The 12,381-nt window shown below is 43.0% G+C and overlaps 1 long non-coding RNA gene and 1 other non-coding gene across 2 annotated transcripts; both read left to right on the forward strand.

Moving 5' to 3' along the window:
- The first annotated feature begins 326 nt into the window (after window positions 1-326).
- trnap-ugg (transfer RNA proline (anticodon UGG)) lies at window positions 327-398 on the forward strand. Its single transcript has one exon. It is a non-coding gene; the product is annotated as a tRNA-Pro (tRNA).
- Window positions 399-1,209: 811 nt separating this feature from the next.
- LOC139659331 (uncharacterized) lies at window positions 1,210-9,485 on the forward strand. Its single transcript, XR_011696228.1, has 3 exons — window positions 1,210-1,407; window positions 8,549-8,737; window positions 9,216-9,485. It is a non-coding gene; the product is annotated as an uncharacterized lncRNA (long non-coding RNA).
- The last annotated feature ends 2,896 nt before the right edge of the window (window positions 9,486-12,381 follow it).

The following is a 12,381-nucleotide window of genomic DNA, read 5'->3' on the forward strand; positions in this document are numbered from 1 at the left end:
TCTGCTTGGTTTTGTATGATTTTGGTCATGAATATTTCATTCTTTCATATATGTATTTGTATATGATTTGAGTTTGAGGTAAAATGTGCTGTTAAAAAATGTAGGGCTACTGTCCTCCTTCAGTTCAGTTTTTTTTACTGTAGAGTGATTCATCGTCTCAACATACGATCTATAGTGAAGACAAACGAGAAGATCTACGCTGCGAGTTTATAGTCGCGTGGTCGCGAGCCATCCGAACAGAATCCAGGGATATTTCCCAGAATAAAACAAATAATTACTGCATTTATTTCAACAGATATTCCAGTGACCCGATGTAATTTATAAGCGGCTCGTTGGTCTAGGGGTATGATTCTCGCTTTGGGTGCGAGAGGTCCCGGGTTCAAATCCCGGACGAGCCCATTATTTGTTGTACTTACTCATAGTTAAGACTAATTGCTATTGTGCAACACTGGACACTCTGCTCAGCATCAATTCCAGTAGGCTATTGATTCAGACAGTGATTCAGTGATTCTTGGCAAATGTACCTGTACTATGCGGATGCCAATTCCAGCTGTGTGTGCCCGCACTGTATGCAAATGTCCTCGTTTGTTTTTATCCCTTTTTATATCTATTTGTTATTGATTTTCATGTGAGAATGACATATGTTCCATATGCTAACACAAAAGAAAATTACAACTAGCATAAGACAAATATAGAAAAGGTAAAACAAGGCATGAAAGGACAAGACAATACAACAGAGGACGAGTCGAGGTCCTGTATCAATCCTGTACTGTGTAACTGACTTGCTGTGAGCAAAAACAACAATACTACTACTGCTATTACTTCATGTCACGTCACTGCACCAGCCATAACTTGCACTGCATTATTATATTCCTATGCTTTCTTTTATTTTCCTCTTAACTTCTGTTTTTTTTCTATTTTAACCGGATTCTTCACTGTAATTCTTATTTATGTATGTGAATTATATGACAAATAAACACACTTGAACTTGAACTTGTGCTAATACTACTACTATTACTACTAATGGATTTGTTATGATGCAGTACTTGTTGTCGGCCGCATGAGGGCGACGCAGCAATCTTGAAAACCTAGGAAAAGACATGGCGCGAGGGGAGGGGAGGGGACGGAGGGGTGGGTGAACGTTAATCTGCGACGTCACTAGAAATGCCCCACATCCTCCACGCGCGGCTGAGGTTTGTTTGAATGGACCACAGGAGAGAAAAGCCGTCCGAGCCTGAGTGACTTTGAAGGGACAGCGACGCCGCACCGCTGCCCTCCGCATCTGTCATTTTTCATTTTACACCGATGTGACACATCTATCTGGTCAGGGAAATAAAATGTCGGAAGGAGGACATTGTTGAAAACAGTTGACGTCGAGCCTTCTTTCCCCTCCAACAGCATCACCGGGTAAGCTAAGGCTAAACTAGCTAAACGAGCTAGCGGCTGGAGCTAGCTAAATCTTGCCCGTTAGTTATGGATTCCCTTCTCTAAATTTATTAATCCGATAGGGGCTTACACAGCTAGTTAGCTAGCTCTTCCTGGCTATTCGAGGTTGGTTAGGATTTTGCCCGCTAGCCAATGTTGCTACGGCAGACTAATGTTGCTGTTGCTGGCTTGTCGGTTCTTCCTCTCCATCACTTAGTGTCCATCACCAGCAGTTTTATTTGTTTTGTGTGAGAGGAAGTGTGAGAGAGTATATGTATGTAAGTGTGTGTGTGTGTGTGTGTGTGTGTGTGTGTTGCATGCCAGAGACAGAGAGAGATGAACAACCTTGAGCAATGAGCAATCTTCCGATCATAGAGACATGTACCCCAACGACGTATGCCTAGATAATTAGTGCTGTTCATCTGCTAGCCCTTTATTTACATTATGTTTCTATGACTATCAGCATAATTTTCAGCAAAAACTCTTAAAATCCGTTTGATAGCCACTCTCTCCCTTTTGATCTCTGACCACTAAGCTGGCTGCTGGGCAGAAGTAGGGGGAATGAGTCAAACCAACTTATTTCTAAGACCTGTAATATTATGTTGAGTGGTCTTTTGTTGCTCACTCATGATGAGTACAGCACATGGACAATGGGCTCTAAGAAGAGTCCGGCAGTTTGGTTAATGGCTGGTGAACCGACATTATGCCCATGGCCATTACTTTCTGAACTAATGACAGTCTTGGTTGATGATATCACCTGAGCACCGAGTGAAACGATAATTACAGGCTTTGGAGAATGGTAGGTGAGTTGAAGCATGGCTTAACACGCCCATCCTTCCAACACTATAAGGTGGTCGGGGTTGAGACCGGTCACTGTGCAGCCATAAGAAGACAAACCGCTGTCTGCTCTGAGGACAGGAAAGTGAAGAAACTATAGCCAGCCGTTAAAAGATCTGCAAAGGGGCAAGTTCTGTTTTGTTTCTACGATCATTAAAGGTATGCTTTATAATAGAAGTAGTAGTAGTAATTTTTCTTTATTGAGCCGGGGAAAGGAAAGCTAAGAGGGACACAGAGTTGGTGAGGCGCAGCAGGTTCAGGTGGGATCCGATCCTAAGCCAGCAGAGGCAGATGTGGGTTCAGAGACGGACATCTTAACCACCACACCAGCTTTGGACACATGCCGTATGCATTTATGATAATAGTTTGTGTAGGCTGTAGTCAAGACCACCTTAGTCGGGTCGAAGTCGATTCCAAGACAGTCCGATTCAGGTCCAAAGGGGGTCCAGACCAAGTCAAGACTCAGACGAGAGAAAATCAAGTCCTGTTCAAGACTAACACCAAAATAGGCAGTAAACAGTGTAAAAGTTTGGAGCTCAATGTACATCTCTAAAATAATGTTTTAGGAGTCTCTTAAGGATGAAACTGAGATCTAGAGCTATCTGCAGGAGCTCTGTACTAACTAAACCCTTCAATATCCAACTAATCAATGCATAGATTTGGATTAAGCAATGCATAGAAGTTTGAGGACCATCGCATGTGCATCACAGGTGCAGTCCCTTAAATTGTTTGTAGTGCTGAGGAGAAAATAAACAAAGGTGGACCAAGGTAGACATCTGGAGAGTTAGATTATGGGGTTAGCGAGGCGACTTGATTCTTACAGGATGCCATAGACTTTATTGAAATAACTTTTCTTGCAAAAATTCCATTTACAAAACCCGATATGAGTGCAAACATTGCAGTCAAATGAGTGAGACAAGTAAATTACTGTACAAAACAGGGGGATATTATTGAATTGGCATATAGTAGAAGGGCTCTTTGTAGGACATCGATGTTAAGAGACCGGCAGAACCATTTTGCCTTCCCTGATGATTTATTATATCAGAGATGTAATAAGAGATGCATTAGCCTAAATGTTTGTAGCGTTTCAAGGTCGTTTGCCCACTCTGGCTGTGGAAGAGGGCTTCTAACGCATGGCAAGTGGTTTAGATTTGTTGACTATAGTTATTAATAATGAACAAAATTTGCTGTTGTGTAGGCTATTAATTGTGCTGAAATTGAGTGATTTATGCAATATATTGAACCCTTATTCCCATCACTGCAGCCCCTGGAGAACATGAGGCGGACTTTGTTAATAGAAAAACTTTTCACAGCCTCAGTGTGACACAATATTGTATCAGTGAAAAGTATGATCACTGTGTCTTAATGACGGTGCAGTGATAAGACTACTTACTTACGCATTTAGGCCTACATTATCTGCAGTTTTCCTCCTGCAGTCCTTTCTGGCCTTGGCCCCAGTGTTGCTGCTTTTGTATTGCTCTAGAGCTGGGTATCGCCACTGATTTCCCGAATCGATTCGATTCCGATTCACAAGGTCCGGTTTCGATTGGATTTCCGATTTGAATCAATTCGGTTAGGAATATTTCAGTTACAATACTAATTTTGCTTGGATATGAAAGAGATTCTCAGAGAACTAATGCTGTAAATTGTACAAGGAACCCTCTAACCTGGTGCATTATTAAAAAATATGAATGTTTTCATTAAGAATTGACCCCAAAGCAGTTACATACTGTAATGTACTTTTTATTTAACATGACCAACACAGCAGTCAACACAATATAGTGCAAGTTGTGCAACTCTAAAGACTCTACAGGCATATATTGGGCATATATTAAAAGATCGATCTTGGGATTTTATGAATCGATATCGGATCATTCAAATGAAGATCGATTTGAATCGGAAAATCGATTTTTTAAACCCAGCCCTATATTGCTCATATGTACAAATGTGTTCTTCTTAAGAGAGGAACATACTGTACATGTTAGTAATCCATTTATTTCCCATACTTCCCACTTTGACAGTCTACAGCGTTTACTTAACCAAACACTTATTTGTAGTCTACCACCTTTATTTATCTGCCCATGTTGCATGTGATTGGCTATTTGTTACAAACCCCGCCCCTTTCATGCTGGATTGGGAAATCCTGGGTTGATTGTTGCTTGGTTTATAACCACCTTTTGTGAGACCAGTTATCCAGGATTGACACTGTTGGGTTTTCTTCGTGACATAGGCCGCTGGTAGGTGAGCGCATGATTTTGTGGAATTTGTCAGCATTTGTCCTTACAGTTGAAAACTAGATGTTAGCTAGTCTTGCCAAAAGCTGATTTAGGAGTATGAAATGTAAACAGCGAGGTTCCATCAGCACTTTTGTCAGTTATGAGTTTGCCCTGATTGGGGCTGGTGTTCGTTTTACAGAACTGTTGCCTGCTGACAGCCAGTATTAGTAGAGCAAGACTTCTCCATGCTGAAACAGGGTCAAATTGACAGAGCCTTTGTCTAGATGATAAATTATGCAGCGTCACAACTATTCACCAGTTTCTTTGGAAGTTGTGTCGGTCTTTCATAACTTGGTGATAAATCCTTAACTTGAAATGTTAACGTTTTACTCTGTTACATAATCCTGTCCCTGTACTACTGTACAGCTTAAAGACATCGTTACTTCCATGTGTCATTCACATTCTGATGGATAAACCTATGAGTCAGCGTGTCCTGTTGGTAAAGCGTCAGACTGTGCTCCTGTTGGTTTTGTGATCAATCGTAGATGTTTTTCTACTCAGTCAGCTGATAAAGGTGATGACGACAAGGGAAATTTTCTCAGCGTGCTGTGTTTTTATGGATGCAGGTGTGTTTGTGTGGGAGTGAGAGAGGTGACAGTAGTGCTGATAACACTGTTAAGTTTGCCTGTCTGATGTAATCACCAGATGTGCTCATTTACTCATTCCCAATGCTCAGATTGCCAAGTGGCCATGGTGATATGAACCTCAACGTGTGTGTGTGTGTGTGTGTGTGTGTGTGTGTGTGAGAGAGAGAGAGAGAGAGAGAGAGAGAGAGAGAGAGAGTCTGACTGACTGCATAGACATGTAGGCTTGTTGCTTTGTATCTGACAAAAAACACGAAGAAAGAGAAAGTAGGACCAACAGGAGACTTTGCCTTTGACTTAGGACGGAGAGTGTGAGAGGATGGGCAGAGTGGGATCGGCTGCATGCCTTTGGGATTGGAGACCAGCAGACTGTGACTAAACATTTTCACATCCTGCTCTCTCCTCTCCATTCTCTTTTGCCACCGGCTGTCTAGTAAAGCTCCTATTTAATATGGCAGAGGACTTTGCCGTCGTAGTGAAGGTGGAGTAATGTCCCTGGCTGTAGATAACCTGCCTCCTGGTGCTACGCAGACAAGCAGTCTGTTCCTATCACCTCTTATCTCCCAATCACAAGTAGGCCTTGGACCCTGAGGATCTAAACACATACACACACACACATACACACACACACACACACACACCACACAAAGACACAGTGTCTCTGTTTATGTCCGTTTTATCAGAGTGTGCGGTGACACCAGTTCTGACCGGACATGCTGACATTCACTCTGAAAGCGTCTCCAGCCAAGTTTCTGCACTGACTTGATTTGACTGTGGCTGAGAGTGTTTTACCAAGGGAAACTCTATTTTGTTCATCAACAAAGACGGCTACAGCTCCTTCAGTGTTTATTGTAGCCCAGCTGCTAAGAGCAATGCCCTTTCCACAGCAAAAGGACTTCTTATTTAGGAGCATGAGTGCATGTGTATATTTAGTAACCCTTCCAAGTCGTCAGTTATTGTCATAGCCAAGGCAACAGAGTCAAAGGTAGCAATTAAACGGCCATTCTCCTTCACAAGTTTTCTTCTCACATGCCAGCCCCCGAGAATTAAGCTACTGCAAAGTCAGCTTTAATCGGGTGAGACATTTGATTGGTACATATACTTTTTGCTGACTCCTTGGCTTTGTATGTCCCCCTCGCTTCCTAAAGGAAAGTGGGTAATGCACTCATTCGTAATACATTGGTGTATTAACCGTAAACAGATGAGACCATGGTCCGGATTGGTAGCCTCTAACTCACACCAGTGTTGTTGTTAGTGTTAGTGTTTCTCAAAATTAATACCACATTTCTCATAAACTCTGGTTTCCTGTTGCAGATTTATCACTCTTCTTCCTCTTCTCCTTCTTTGCGTCTTCAGTCAAAGGTTTTCTCTTTGGCTTTACAGGAACCAAAGAGAAAACCTTTGCCGAAAAGTTGTAAGTGATTTTTTTTTTCCCATCTGCCATTGAGAGAAACTATGACAGCTTTAGCTTTTTTTGCGCTGGAAGAACAGCGCCCCCTTGGTGTTTTGTTCCATAAAGCGATCCACCAGATTGTGTGTGAAATCTGACCCAGTGACACATGATGTAAAATGCTGTATAGAGGCAGGTAGAAGCTGGCAATCTTCTCTGCAATGGTCTCATGTGTTCACGGTAATTATAATAATGTCTCAAAATGAATGTGGTAATGATTTATTGATGTGAAATTGCTACACGTGACACCTGGGTGTGGTAGTGTGTTTACTAGCAATACCCAAATGTAAACAAATGAGGTAGCTTTAACACTGGTTAACTAGAGCTAGGCTGTCTTCATGCTTCACCCGTGTGCCGCTGCTACCTGCCACTCCCATACATTTCCTCACACACCTTGCTTCTCTCCTCTCTCTAATGAAATATTGATGTGGAAGAGGAGAGAGCTCACTTTACCTCTGGCCTCTTTCCTGGGCGTGTAAGGGAGAGGAGGAGGGCATGTCGTCGTACGTCTGTCCTCTGTCTGGCCCTCTGTTTGTTTTGGTGGGAGAGGTCACACACTCCTTCTTCATTTTACATTTTAGGCAGCTCCAGAGCAGCTTACCATGAGCGTACGAATAGAGTAAGTTTCAATTCCTACATCACGAAGATAACCAGCAGCCAGCAGTAACGAGGGCAAGGGTCAGATTTCATGCAACCCCTAGAATGATCATGTAAGAGAGAAGTGCTGGGGAGAGAAATAATAAAATAAGAGGCTTAGAAGGGTTTTTGTTTTCTTTTTTTCCTCCTACTTCAGGATAAGGCCAAATTAGACCGAGTAGAGGAGGGATATTTTGGAGAGAGGATATGATTCAGTGGGCAGAGGGTGACGTGAGATATTTGTTGAAGAGAACTGTCTCTGTCTCTCCGCCTCCTCAGCACAGAGAGACTTGGAGTGAGAGAGAGAGAGAGAGGGAGAAAAAGGGAAAACGTTGGTGACTGAACGGAATTGAGAAGTAGGAGGAAAAAAAAGGGAGACAGACTGACCTTTTATGAAACCTTTATTTATCCAGGGAAATTCGGCGGCTTTGTCAGCACCGCTCTACTTCACATTCATACAGTTACACATTTTCACACATGGGAGCTGCCACTCAGCAGCTGGGGGTTTAGTGCCTTGCTCAAGGGCACATTGACATAGGGCTGGGCGATACGGTTGAAATCAATATCACGATAATCATAAGGATTTTTCTCTATCAATATATATCACGATATGGTTCATGTATGCAAAAATCACGTTAAATAATCAAATTAATGTTCATCTCATTGAACCGAATGGTAATGTTAGGTGTGATGTCAAACAAAACAGAAATTTTCAAATATTATTCCTACCATACCTCATTTTATGAGAGTTTTTAAGTAAAATTTGCTTGTCATCATCAATTTAGACAGCAATAAGCCCCCAGCCCTACATTGACAGTATTTGTTGAGGGAGGGGAGACTGCTTCTCGTTACCTTTGCCTGTCCAGATTTTCCCAGCAGGTTGGGGGGGGTTTGAACCAGCGTTCTTCTAGTCACAAGGCCACGTTTCTACTGACATTTCATCATAACAGTACAGTTGTCTGTGCTCCTCTACAGCAGCTGGATCAGATGTTTTTGCGGCTGCAGTGTATGCCCAGCCGATTCTAGCTAGCTAAATGGCCTTCACTGTATACAGGAGAACAGGAATAAACAAGGAATGCTCACACTGGTTCGGAAAATGAGCGACGTGGTTTTGGCATGGTGCTTGACTTTGTGGCTTGGGAGTGCTAGCTTGGAATCTCAAGAAGGCAAGTCGATGGATAGAGTGAACACAGCTACTTTATAAGCCTGCTGCTGCCATTTTCGGTTAGACCGTGTTTTTCTTCTTCACTGCTTCTTTTCTTTCTTCCATCCTCTCCTGTTCCTTTCTTCCTCGCCGGTGAGTCGTAACCTTGGTTTATCTGTCTTCCTCTCCTCCACAGTCCACTGCACTCCTGAGGACCCTGCTGCTCTCTGCAGGCATCTCTCCGTCTCTGCTCGCTATTCCCCAGGCTCCCTCCCTGCTACCAGGTAACCTGTAGGCGTCAACTCAGTGCACCGAGAGCCCCGGGTAGGCAGACTGACTCAGACGCTCTACGCAAGACGTATCACCAGGGCCGCAGTTGAAAGAGGTGAGTGTCTCTCATGCGAATGAATGGAGCTGCTTATAATATCCAGCCTAAATCGTTCACTCAGCATTTATGTAGACCTGGAAGGCTGACTGGGGGGTGTATGGAAATGAATTGCGGCTCTGTATGTATTGAACAGGGGAGTGGAAGATTAGCGTTTTCCCTATATGCAGTGTGTATGTTCATGTTTGTGTGTGTGAGAGTGTTATTGTACTTTCCCCTTCCTGATCGGTTACAGCGGGGCCATTGATAGCCGGTGTGTTGTGTAGTGGAAGTGTGCTTTAATTGTGTGTAATGGGTGGTTGTGTTTTCCCTCCGGTTTCCTGCCTCCCCCCGTATGCATTGCGCTGCAGTTAAAAGAACAATGGTTTTCTGTCATAGTTTTATAGTTGTTTCAAGTTACACTTTGAGATGCTCTTTACCAATGAAACACCCTTTCCAACTATTTCTCCTACCCCCCCTCTGTCACCCACCCTCCCAGATCTTGGCCCTCTAGCCAGTGGAGGAGCCATGCTCAGTCGGTCCCGTCAAGGCCGTACCACCACCGCCGTCACCCTCCTCCAGCCCCAGCTGATGCTCACCCTGGTGCTTGCTGTTCTGCTCTGTCCCCTGGGCAGGGTGCTGGGCCAGGGGGAGAGCCAGGCTCAGTCCCAGTCTCCTGCCCAGGTCCTCCAATACCTGCTGTCCCGCTACGGCGACAATGCCACCATCACCGTGCCCCAGCTCCGCTCTCTGCTGGCCCGCCTCAGCCAGGGCGACGGCGACGGCAGCGACAGCAGCAGCAATGGGACTGCCGTTACTGAGAGACCTCCAGCCACGGCGCCCAAAGCCAACGGCTCCAAGGTCAGAACGCAGTGTCTACTTATCGTGCGTTTACACTTGATGGGTTGATGGGTGGCTTTATTCTGACTGACTGTGGGCGGTGCAAGAGGCTCCAGTTGCATCTGTGCAGTGGTCACGTGCAGCTACAAAGTTTTGAACAATCAAAATAACCTTTGTATACAAATCATATGTTGTTTGCTGCTTTGCTATTGCCTTTCATAATGTTACATCATTTTGATGCGTTAACACTGCTAGCTAGCAAGTGCCAATTGGGTAGTATTAATCAAAAATACACTGAAACAAAATCAGTAAAATGACTTCAGAGCTTTCGTGGACCCAACAATTGATCGCAGCTGTTCTCCAAATATTGTGTTTGATATTCCTGTAATCTTTATAATTAAAGTATGTATGTAGAGAACTGGGAGGCTCTGAATAGCTATAATCAACTTCTTGTCCATTGTACACATACCAGCCAGTACTATTTGTCATGAAACAAAATCACATTGGTAGGGAAACAAGGAGCTACAGAAATCTGATTGGGTGTTAACAGCTGATGACCGTAGAAAGTTCAGCCGTGGCCAACTTTTCTCAGTCGACAAAGTTATTGACCATCCACACATCAGCCAGGTTTCACTGATCACACGGATTGATCGTGTTGCTTGCTATGTGAATGCACAGTTAGTCTTACAGACATAGCCATTGTAGAGGACCCACTTTTTACTGCACACTTACTGAACCAACACAGCACTTTGGACCCATCCACAAGATAAAGTGTTTGGAAAAAAATAAAAATTACTAGCGTTTTGCTATGCAGTTTTCAAAATTGGTTCCACTTTGTGTTCGTTACTAGGGCTGCAACTAACGATTATTTTCATCGTCGATTAATCTGACGATTATTTTCTTGATTAATCAATTAGTTGTTTGGTCTATGAAATGTCAGAAAATGGTGAAAAATGTGGATCAGTGTTTCCCAAAGCCCAAGATGACGTCCTCAAATGTCTTGTTTTGTCCACAACCCAAAGATATTCAGTTTACTGTCATAGAGGAGTAAAGAAACCAGAAAATATTCACATTTAAGAAGCTGGAATCAGAGAATTTTGACTTATTTTCCTTAAAAAATTACTCAGACCGATTAATCGATTATGAAAATAGTTGGCGATTAATTTAATAGTTCACATCTAATCGATTAATCGATTAATCGTTGCAGCTCTATTCGTTACATTCAAGAAGTAATTATCTGCAGCACTAATGCAGTATAGATGCATAAAGGAGGACTTCTACAATATGTATATTATATTGTATATAACACTGTATATTATATTCTTGGTCTAAGTAGGTGTTTACTGAATATTATATACAGAGATAAATATTATATCAACACCATTTTGTCAGATAACATGTGTAATCTTTTATAGGAACCACTAGTGTTGACCACACAAGTTAAGAGTACACGGTTCATAAATGGACCCGGAGCCCCAGGTTTTACTCCTAGACTTTAAGTTTATAGGTTCACTTGGGGCTGGGAGATATGGCCTGAGATTCATCACTATATACTGTCACATTAACCTCGATAATGATAACACAAATGAAACCGTTAATGCAAAGTTGCCTACTTGACAAATGTATTTACCGAACATACGGACACGTTTTGGTAAATTTTTGATATATCGCCCAGCCCTAGGTTCACTCATTTTAAATTCCCCTTCCCTTCACAACCCACCCCGACGTTGACCTCTAGTCTCTACTGAGGTGGTCGCATCATGAGTGTGGGTGGCACAGCTTAGGCCTGTCTGGCGGAACAAGGAGCCACCGGTGCCAGATTGCTGAAATATTCTGCATATTTCCCAAGCTTAGTGCCATGTACGATTGACTCGCTAACATGCTGATCTGCTTTGAGTGGATTTACCTTGAGTAATGGTGACAAGGTGATGGACTAGCCAGAGAAAATGATATAGATCATGAGGTTAAGGTCATAATCACTGGCCACTTTATTAGGTACACCTCTCTAGTACCAGCTGGTCATCTGTTGTTGCTGTCCATTTAGATAGATAAATACTTTATTGATCCCGAAGGAAATTCTGGTGTACAGTAGCATCCAATGTGTACATTACGAGATAGAATTCTAAAAAAGCATGATAAGAGACTAAAGACAGCTAGAAATAAACAAATTTATCATGAGGACCAACATCTTGTGTGTTCAGATGCCCTTCTGCACACCGCTGTTGGGAAGAGCTGTTATTGGAGCATTTGTGGCCTTTCTGTTAGCTTGACAAGTCTGCCCATTGTCCTCTAACCTGTAATGCTGGAACCAACAATCACATGACAAGTCGCACCTTGCCCATTCAAATGTTTGGTCGAACAAAAAAAAACACTTCACCATGCTTTATATATTGATTTGCTGCCACATTATTTGCTGTTTGGAAGAGTAGGCGATTTGTGTTAACGAGCCTGTACCTGTACCTAATAAAGTGGCCGGTGAGTAGCAGTGGGATTAGGTAACACTGAGGTAGAAAAGACATGCTCTAGAGTGTTGCTGTCTTTACTGGTTGCTTGTGTCTGTGTGCATGTGACATAAGAGAGAAATGGGTGTGTAATGTCAATGTAGTGTGACCCCATGTGCCTTAACTGAGAGAACAGGAGTGCAACTGATGCCTCAAGGCGATAACTGTCACTGTTCTGTCTTGTAGCGTAGCGCATGCCTATATGCAGTGGAATTTAATGTGTCACCCGCATATTTTTAAACGCGTTTCAGAAACACTCCGTCATCACTGGAGATGTGTGGCACTCTAATGGCTGTGGCTGCCACCTCATTAAAATGTCATTTC

Source organism: Centroberyx affinis, unplaced genomic scaffold (genome assembly GCF_046629955.1).
Source record: "Centroberyx affinis isolate AG114_WGS23_722 - 3 ecotype Tasmania unplaced genomic scaffold, CSIRO-AGI_Caff_v1 ptg003068l_1, whole genome shotgun sequence".
NCBI classification, from domain to species: Eukaryota; Metazoa; Chordata; class Actinopteri; order Beryciformes; family Berycidae; genus Centroberyx; species Centroberyx affinis.